A 9,310-nucleotide genomic window follows, 5' to 3' on the forward strand; every position below is an offset into this window, starting at 1 on the left:
AAAAAAAAAAAAAAAAAAAAAAAAAAAAAAAAAAAAAAAAAAAAAAAAGAAACCAACACTTGAAATATTTTTCTGTGAACAGTTTTTTCACTTGGCTTCCAAGGCACCACCTTTCTGACTTTCCTTCTGTCTCCTTGCTACACAGTTGGACCCTTCTCTCCCAGCCTGTCCATTTTGTAAAGCTCCAGTGTACGGTCCTGCCTTTCCTCTGTTCCTCCCCAGGCCATGTCCCGCCGTCCCAGGAGTCATGATGCTGGTGGATTCACAGATTTATATCCTCAGCCCTGTTCTCTGGGCTCACGTATCCAACTTCTTGTAGGACATCTCCACTTGGAAGTCTGGTTCAAAACAGAACTTTTGACTTCTCTCCCTGCTCTGTCCCTCGCTGTAGAAAGTGACACCCCATTTACCGGGCTGCTCACGGCCCAGACTTAGGAACTGTCTTTAAACCCACACCTCCTGACATCCGGGGAGCCTTGATGCCTCTACACTCAACACACACTCCAAACTGGACAGGTTGTCGGCCACCTCATTGCTACACTGGGTCCAAGCACCATTGTCCCTTCCACAGGAGCCTGGCAGCCCCATGCGACCTGGCCTCCCGCTGCCTCCCTCCTCCACTCTCCACACTGCAGCCGGAGCCCTTCGTGAAAGGTAAATACCATCATAGCATTCCCTTGCTCAAAACCCAGCAATGAAATCCTGTCACCCTCAGAATAAAGCCCCTGCCCCTAACTGTGGCCCACAGCCCCGCATGGCCTGGCCTCCTGGGTGAGCTCCACCTTCCTCTCTGCCATCCCTCGCAGCTGAGACCGTGTCCAGCATGGAGCAGGCACCAGGCACGTGTCGTCCCTTAAATTATGTCCACTCCACTGTCAGGGTAGATTGAAGCTTGAAGAGCTGAAGTAATGTAAGTGCTTCCACGGTTCTCCTGAGTGGCTGAATTTGAGCCCAGGTCACCTGATTCCAAGGCAGCGTAGACACACCTCACGCAGGGCTCCTTTGCGGTGGCTGGGAAACCTGGGCATCTGTTAACTGTTGGAGAAAAAGAGGCTGGCATTCATGTGCAGGGAACTATCAACAAATGTGAAGAGGAAAGAGACAAAAATGGTCAGTGGAATTAAGAGGAGACGAGCTTTACATGTGTTCCAGAGTTGGAACACAGTGTGCCGAGCGTGGGGCCTGAGGAGTGGAAGGCGTCCGTTAGGGGCTACAGGCCCTGGACACACCCCAGAGCCAGGGGAAGCTGTGCAAGGCCTGTGGCCAGGGAGCCGCGAGGTGCCCCAAGCTCACTGTTTATTCCATCAACAGGCACACCAGGGGTTTCCACAGAAATAATGGATCTGCTCTATGAAGTCTGTGGAAAAAGAAAAAAGCTACATGTTTTTGTGTCTATTGGCAAGGAAATATACTTCATCTCACATTTTAAATTGAAATGTGTGGCACTTAACGTCTTTCTCTTAAAAAACATTCTGTTTTCAAATCAGTAAACATCCTATAAAAAGCAATAAGAAATTCTTACTGACTTAACATTCAATCTGTTTGGATCATTAGGCTTCAGATTACACGACACCCAAAATCCTTCCAACCCAGCATCTGACATGAAAATTGAAGCGCACACAGTACGGAACCAGTTCGAATGAATTTGGAACCATCTTTTCTTTTCTCTGTGTGTGTGTGTGTGTGTATTATATGTATGATATCTACATTTTATATATTTCTACTTCTTGAGCAATAATATTTTGTTAACAAAGGGGCACATTGTATTCTAGACTCCAATTTCTTTATGAAGAGACTGGAGGATGCCCCCTTTTCCCTGTGGTTTTAATAACCTTATTCTGTCTTTAACCTAAAGGAGCCTCTCACAATTGGCCAAAGCGAGAATACTTAGAGCTTGCTGTGCTGTGTCCTCTGTGGAAACTTCTCCTTGAGAATTATCAATGTTTCAGAGGTGACATCACTTTCCATATGAATAGATATGTGTTACGTCTTCAATTTACCAGAAAACTTTACCTGAAAATCTTCTTTTTTCCTCTAAGAATGTTGGAAACTGAATTAAAATTCATAAAGATGACAAATGGGCATATGAAAAAGATGCTCCACATGGTATGTTACCAGGGAAATGCAATTAAAATGTCAGCAAGACACCGCCACACCCCTGTGAGAGGGGCCAAAATCCAGACCCTGACAGCACCAAATGCTGACGAGGAGGTGGAGCAACAGGAACTCTCATCCGTTCCAAAGTGCAAATGCAAAACAGTGCAGCCCACTTTGGAAGACCATTTGGCAGTTTCTTATAAAACGAAACATTTTACCACGAAATCCAGCAATCACGCTCCCTGGTATTTACCCAAATAAACTGAAAACATATGTCCACGCAAAAACCTGCACACAGAGGTTTACAGCAGCTTTATTCATAACTGCCAAAACGTGCAAGCAACCAAGATGCCCTCCAGTAGAACGGACAAACTGTGGTATATCAGACAACGGAATATTATTCACGGCTAAACAGAAGTGAGCTGTCAAGACATGAAAAGACATGAAGGAAGCTTAAATGCATGTTCTTAAGTGAAAGAAGTCAACCTGGAAAGGGTACATACTTGTATGATTCCAACTATACGACATTCTGGAACAGGCAAAATTACGGAAACAGTAAAGCACCAGTGGTTGTCAGGGGTTAGAGGGGAGGGAGGGATGAACAGTGGGAACGCAGAGGATTTTAGGGCAGTGAAACCACCCTGCATGATGCTGTGATGGGGGTTATACATCACTGTACTTGTTTGAACCTATAGAATAACGACACCCAGAGTGAACCCTAATGTAAACCACGGACTCTGGGTGACAAGGATCCACTCAGCCCCACTGACTGTCACAAATGCAACTCTCTGTGGGGGACACTGAGGGTGCGGAGGCCATGTGAGGGGAGGGAGTAATGGGAACGTTCTGTACTTTCCACTTAATGGTACTGTTCTAAAAACTAAAGTATTTAAAAGAAAAAAATCCATTAAAAAAGTTATTGATTTATGACAACTGTGCTTTCTTGATCACTACCAGATATTTCTCCTAAAAGGCAACTGAGAAATATGCTAAAGCTGAAAAATCTCTCCAGGACAGCACTTCAGTGAACCATTTAGTGAACGCAACGCCCCGGGACACAGACAGCTCTGCAGAGGATTCCACGTCCCCCTCAGAAGCCTGTTGGCTGCTGCCTGCAGGGCCGGACGTGTCTGCCCTGTGTCCGAGGCCCTGCTGTGTCGGCCCGTGGGGAGGAGCACAGGTCCCAGCCAGCCCCAGGCATCCTCACCTCTGGGATTCTCTCCGGGTTTGTCTAAAGTCTGAGTGGCTCCTTCCATCCGAGGCAGCACTTGGTCTGTGCCTTGCCATCTTGAGCTGTTCTCGAGTGCAGCTTTGGGACGTCATCCAGCGTGCACCGTGGCCTCGGCCCCAGCACGGAGTTTAGGGGTAAAATTCAGATCCCAAGAAAGGACTAGAAGCAGCCCAGACAGGATGAGGGGTGCAGCTACCGGCCGGCGTCACTGAGGGTGTCCCTATGGGAGTGTTGCAAGTTGAGTTCTGAGTATGACGTTATTTGAAAGTGTCCAACACTGAGGGAACGAAAGACAAGAGATGACGTCACAGCTGACGACATGGAAGCCCTGAAACATCAAAGGCCCCGCTCAGCTGGTGTCAGAGGCGGGTCCTGGAGGGGCTGGGGGGAACAAGCAGGAGACGGGAGGTCCAGACGGACCCCTGGGCCTGGGTGGCCTGGAGGGACCTGGGTGCTCTTCAGGGACCCCCCTCTTTTTATGAGACTGGTGTGTTAGGGATGTCCTGTGTTATCAAACCGTGAGGGCACTGGGAACTCTGGGATTAGGGCCAGCTTCCCACAGTCATTACCTAGCGGGGCAGCTGCGGGGTCTTCCCTAGTCCCCCCTGCTGAGGGTTGGTCTGAGCCCATCCACCACGGTTGCTGCTGCCTGGAATTCACCTCAGGTCTGCGTTCTTTTTTTCTTTTCTTTCTTTTTTGCTTTCTTGCTTTATTTTTGTCATAAGCCTCAGTCTTTTATAAGACCACTTTATTGAGACATGATTGGCATATAAAAAGTTGTACTGGTTAGTCCTGTTGCTACTTCTCAAGGCCGCTGTCTTCTCAGATGGAAAAGTTTTACAGAATCAGCTGCCTCACTGTATAAATGCATGCCCCAACCCCATGCCACCTGTATAAAGAAAGCTGTGACCGACTGCCTTTCAATTGCTGCTGCAGATCCAGCTTTCAGCACTTTCTTGCTCTGTGGTTCTGCAGGAGACATGACCGAGGTCCCTGGTGGCAAAGAGTTGAGAACAGAGGGATGCAGGAGGCAGGTTCGTCCTGGGAGAAAGTGGTCAGTTGCCAAACTGATTAGAAATTTGATCTTACATTCAGTTTGACCTAGGAATTAAGATTCACAGGGCAATCTCTGCAGACCACTTTCCACTGTGAAGTCTGAGATGAAAGGAAGATTACAGGACAAAGAAAATTGGAAAATGCCTGATGCGCAGCCTGTGTGGAAGGTACAGAGTTTGGAGATCCCTAGAAACCGGAAACTGAAAAGCATGGCTCCTCAGGCAAGGTGCTTCCCCCACAGCTGCAGGGGCCCTGGCTAGTGACCTCACCACCAGTGTGACCCCACCCAGATCCCCACAGCCTCAGAGTTGGACTGGGGGTTGAGGGGAGGTGTTGGGGCAACAGGGAAGAGGACACATGGCCTGCGCTTGAACGTGGGGTGTGGCCTCTGTAACACAGAGCTTCTCCAATGAGGCCCTTTCCAGCACAGACAGCACGGCTGGGACAGCTTGTTCTTGTGCCTGACAGAGAACCTTCTGTCTGAAGACTGGAGAAAGAGCTACAGTGCACTTCCCTGTGAGGTCCTGGTTCGCGTGATCATGGAAGCTGCAAAGTCCACAGCCTGTCATCTGCAAGGCAGAGATCAGGGAAAGCCGGTGGCTTTGTTCAAAGGCCTGAGAGCCAGAAAGTCAAGGACAAGAGAACACTGGTGTTCCAGCCCCACCATCAGGCAGAGAGGAAATTCAACCTTCCTCCGCCTTTTGCTCTATTCAGGCCTGCAGAGGATTGGAAGAGTCCAGCCCATGATCTTCACTCAGTCCATGGATCCAAATGCTCATCTCTTCCAGAACCATCCTCACAGACACACCCAGAAACCATGTTTTAACAGCTGTCTGGGCATCTCATGGCCCAGTTAAGTTGACACATAAAATTAACCATCACATGAGAACACACCTTCAAATTCAGGTTTTTTTTGAGTGCCTGAGTATGGTATTCTAAAAAGCATGTGCATATGAGGTATTAAAATGAATACATGCTTATTTAAATTCTATAATAGAATATGTAAATTAGTATTTTATTGTATTTGTCTTAAATATGTCTTTAATATAAATATACCTATTATATAAAAGTTCCATCATTTCATAGTATTTGGTGGTCTCAATTCAGTCCAACTTAATTTAACTATAAAAATTGTTTTGAAAACTTAAGTTACAGGGAAGGAAAGCTAAGACAAATGCAGCCTTGACTTGCAACGAGTTAACAAATTAGTATAGGAAGAAATACTTGTGCACAAAAGGCCATGATGCGGACAATGTTTGTCAGAGTATTCTGAGGGGGGGGGTCTTTCCAAAAGAGCTCTGATTATGAATGTCCAATGTCTCCGCATTGTCTGCAGGAGAAGACCTAACCCCGTACAACTTCCCACAGAGACATTCGCCATCAGAATCCATTTTCCTTCTCCGTCCTCTGTTTTCTCCTCACCTACAGTCAGGACCCTTTAGGTTTTCGCCACACCCAGCCACTCACAGATCTTTCAAAAATCATGTTCTCCCATTTGTCCTTGTGCGTTTACCAGGATTTTTTAGCCTAGAATTATTGTCTTCTTTTCTACACTGAGTGTGCATCAAAACTTGTTTCAGCATTCCCCACTTCCCCAGGCAGGGTTAGTCTTTTCCTCTGTGGCACTTCCTGGCCACATTGTGTGTACCTATTACCGATTTTCAATGTAAAATTACAATGACTCATTTATTCATCTGCTTTCCTTGGCTGAGGAATCCTCTGGCCAGGGCCACTCTACTCACCCTGCAGTTCACTGAGGAGCCTGGGTGCACCCTGCAGATGCAAGGCTGGGGGATGGGGGTGAGTGCACTGGTGACGGGGCCTCAGGAGCAACCTTGTTCCTCCTTCTTATGCTGTTCATCATGATGTTCAGAAACGTCTCGTCTTGGCTTCACCTGTCAGAATAGTGCCCTAATCTTGCTCGTTTTTCCTAGAATGCCAGTGCACAGAATAACGGCCCCAAAGGTTCCAAATGCCCCTACATCCTAATCCCCAGAGTCTGTGAATACTCTATCTCACCTGGAAAAGGGGCTTTGCAGGTGTGACTAGGTTAAGGATCTTGAGATGGAGATGATCTGGTTATCTGGGCTTGTCACAGGTCCATGCGGGGGAGGCAGGAGAAAGGTGTGAGGATGCAAGCAGAGGTCACAGTTGGCGACTGAAGGTGCTGCCCTGCTGGCCTTGAGGATGGAGGATGGGCACAAGCCCAGAAAGACGGGCCCCTCTGAAAGCTGGAAAAGGCTGGGAACAGATTTTCCCCCAGAGGCTCCAGAGGAACACAGCCCTACTCACACCTTGATTTCAGGACTTTGGGCCTCCAGAACTGTAAGAAAATTAAACTGTTTAAGCCACTAAGTGTGTGGCGACTTTTTACAGCAGCTGCAGGAACTAACCCAGAACCCGTGTCTTTCCCCTTCTGAGCTGGTCTCCAGCATCCCTGCTCTCAGGGTTCCATGGCCGATACCATGCACGGTAGTCCTGTGAGGAAGGAGGCAGAGTGAACATATTTGCTTTGTGGTTAGGAGAGTTATTTCATAATTTTGGTGGCAAAATAATATCAAAAGTACAGTACAGTCAAGAACTTTTGGAGAAGGTGAGATTTCTAGAGAATTCTGGGTACCAGAAAGTCACACTGAATTTGAGTCGGAGGAATGACTATATGGACACAATTTACAATGATGTATTCATTTCCATTGAATGCATGGGAATCTATACATCGTAGAGTTTTGTAGAGCTAAACATAACATGCACCTGATCTTTTCTACAATTAACCCTGTCCTAAGTTTCCTCAGAGAATTAAAAGCACATTTAAGAGGAATTCTGCGAAGGTGGCAGCAATGTTCTGTTGCTTTTGTATTTCCCCAAATTCTCCCAGAAACATACACGTACTAGATTTTATAGCGAAACAAAGGACCCCACGTATGGCGGGGCAGAGACAAACACCAAGGCTCAAAGCCCTGCGTTGAAGAAAGTTGGGAAGGGAAGTATGCTTCCGATGGCCCCACAAGCAGAAGCACCTCAAGGTGCCAAAAGGAATTCATGGGGAAGTGAGGTATGAGCAGAGAGCCTGGCCCAGGAGCTCTTAAAGGACACAATTTGCAGCTGAGCCACAGGGAGCATGAATGGAACAGGATCCCACAGTCATGGAGCCATCTGCTGGCTACAAACTCCTGTATTGAGCACATCCCTGCCCTGCAGGAAAGCTGCCAGGAGCAGACTCAGATCCAAGTCGAGCAGGAGCAGGACAAGCGCAACACAGCAAAGGGAGGAAACTTCACCCCAGACTGGGGAGCGGGGGAAGGCTGGTTTCTGAACGCACAAAGCCAAGTTGTCGCTGTGGAAACAACAGAAATTCTGGAGCCGCGGCCCTCAGGAAGCTATCCCGGTCTCCCGCCCTGTCTGCACGCTCAGGAAAGCAGAAAACCACCACGGGAAAATCCACACGAGCACTGTCAAATCCCCCCCACGAAAATCCACACGAGCATTGTCAAATCCCCACCCACGAAAATCCACACGAGCATTGTCAAATCCCCACCCACGAAAATCCACACGAGCATTGTCAAATCCCCCTCACGAAAATCCACACGAGCATTGTCAAATCCCCACCCACGAAAATCCACACGAGCATTGTCAAATCCCCCCCCCCACGATAAAAGCAAGTCAGGAAAACATACTTTTCCTGAATATTAAAAAGAAATCACTATGTTAACAACTATAACAATAATGATGAAAGCAAATAAGTTAAAATAAAAACGTTAAGTTAGACCACCTGGAGGCAAGGTGGGTATTTATATGCTGGGTAATTTAAGTGAGTATCACTTTCGCATCATTGAGAATCAAAATTTTTGATATGATTGAAAGGCGATCGTTGTGCAATCGATGAGGTTAACTCAAAACACTGTATTCCTGAATTTGACTAGTTCAACCAAAAAAAAAAAAAAACTAAAAACAGGCATGAAATCCAGGTCAGTGAACACCTTGTGAGTAGACTGTGGTCACTCATGGCCTCTCTCAGCAAATGAGTTGTGGCTTCTGGAGAAATGCAGAGTTCCAGGCCTGAGCCAAGCATGTCCCAGCTGCGCCTGCAACAGCCGAAGGAACAGACTGATCAGAGACCGCCGAACTTACCTCCAAAGGCTCAACCCAAATAAGCCCCCACTGGCCAATGATGTAACAATGTGAGCATCAATAAGGAAAATAAACACTGTATTGAAACATAATTAATTTATGAGTTAATGGTGATACTACAACAAAGTAAAACAAAAAGCCCAAAATATGAACTTGACCTCAAGGTAAACAACTAGTCAATTAGGAATTTTTTCTTTAATAAAAATTTGGAATTGAAATATCATCATTTCATAGTTCCTAATAAATCAGTAAATCTAGGCAATAGTCTTCAGTGGCTGCGGACACCACAGGGAGAGGCCACCAGACACCAGGTGCTGCAGGTGGACCTTGCTTGCCCCGTGGGAGGAGCTCAGGAGCAGCCACTCTCGCCACATGTGCAGATACAACATAGGGCTTCATGTGCAAAACTCGTCACAGAGAAGTGACGGATGCTCACTCTTCCACAGCATGGGCTGGATGCAGAAGTTTCGGGTGCAAAATGTTTAGGAAAGGGCCTGGCTGTCAGGCTTGTGTGTGCGAACACCCTGGCAGGGCAGAGCCAGCTCAGAGGTGGGGACGTCGAGTTTCTCTGCATCATGAGTGATCTGTCCAAGGAGTTCCAGGCCAGGAGCCTGGAGAGGGAACAGACATCTGGAAGGAGGGTTTGCTCACCACCACCTGGGCTGCTTTCTCACCATCCTGTGGGCTGCAAGTCTGAGACGAACGAAGGTGCCAGCAGGTTGGGGTCTGGTGGTGCTGGGTTCATAGACGGCCCTTCTGCCTGTGTCCTCACCAGGAGGACAGAGGGCTCTGGTCTCC

Source organism: Theropithecus gelada, chromosome 8, assembly GCF_003255815.1.
Source record: "Theropithecus gelada isolate Dixy chromosome 8, Tgel_1.0, whole genome shotgun sequence".
In the NCBI taxonomy this organism is placed as follows: domain Eukaryota; kingdom Metazoa; phylum Chordata; class Mammalia; order Primates; family Cercopithecidae; genus Theropithecus; species Theropithecus gelada.